Genomic DNA, 575 nt, shown 5'->3' on the forward strand with positions numbered 1-575 from the left:
CATCGAGACGTCTGGTGAACTTTTAAAAGACATAAGTGTTTGTTTTTTTGTCATTCATGGCGGGAAGAGCAAAGAAATGCCATTTCATATTGTGGGCTAATTGCTGTTGTTGTTGTTGTGCTGACACTTTGATTATACTCACAGTCACTGTTTATGTCACAGCCTGCTGTGTGAAGTGGTCAGTGTAAGATAAGCAGCAGACAATCCTCTGGTGTACAAATGCTAAATCCAGAGGATGTGCTGTAACACGGGGGCTGATCCCTTCACTGGTTTAAAGTAATATAAAAATATAATATAAAGTATTATATAAAAACAATCTGCATGTTTTTTGTCATGTTTAAAATTGTAAGAAAAAACAAACATGTCTCTAATCTGCACTCTAATCTGAATTAATTCAATTTTTTATTTAATTTCATATTAAATCTAAATAATCCATGGTCACTTGCATAACTAGGGTTGGATTTTGAAAGGAAAGCAAAATCCATTGGGTCACATTTAAAAAAAAAAACTTGAATTAATGACACTGTTACAGCGCTCCTAGTGGTCTGAAGTGGGCACGACACTAAACACAGCTA

The sequence above is a fragment of the Cynoglossus semilaevis genome, chromosome 11 (genome assembly GCF_000523025.1).
Source record: "Cynoglossus semilaevis isolate Cse_v1.0 chromosome 11, Cse_v1.0, whole genome shotgun sequence".
NCBI classification, from domain to species: Eukaryota; Metazoa; Chordata; class Actinopteri; order Pleuronectiformes; family Cynoglossidae; genus Cynoglossus; species Cynoglossus semilaevis.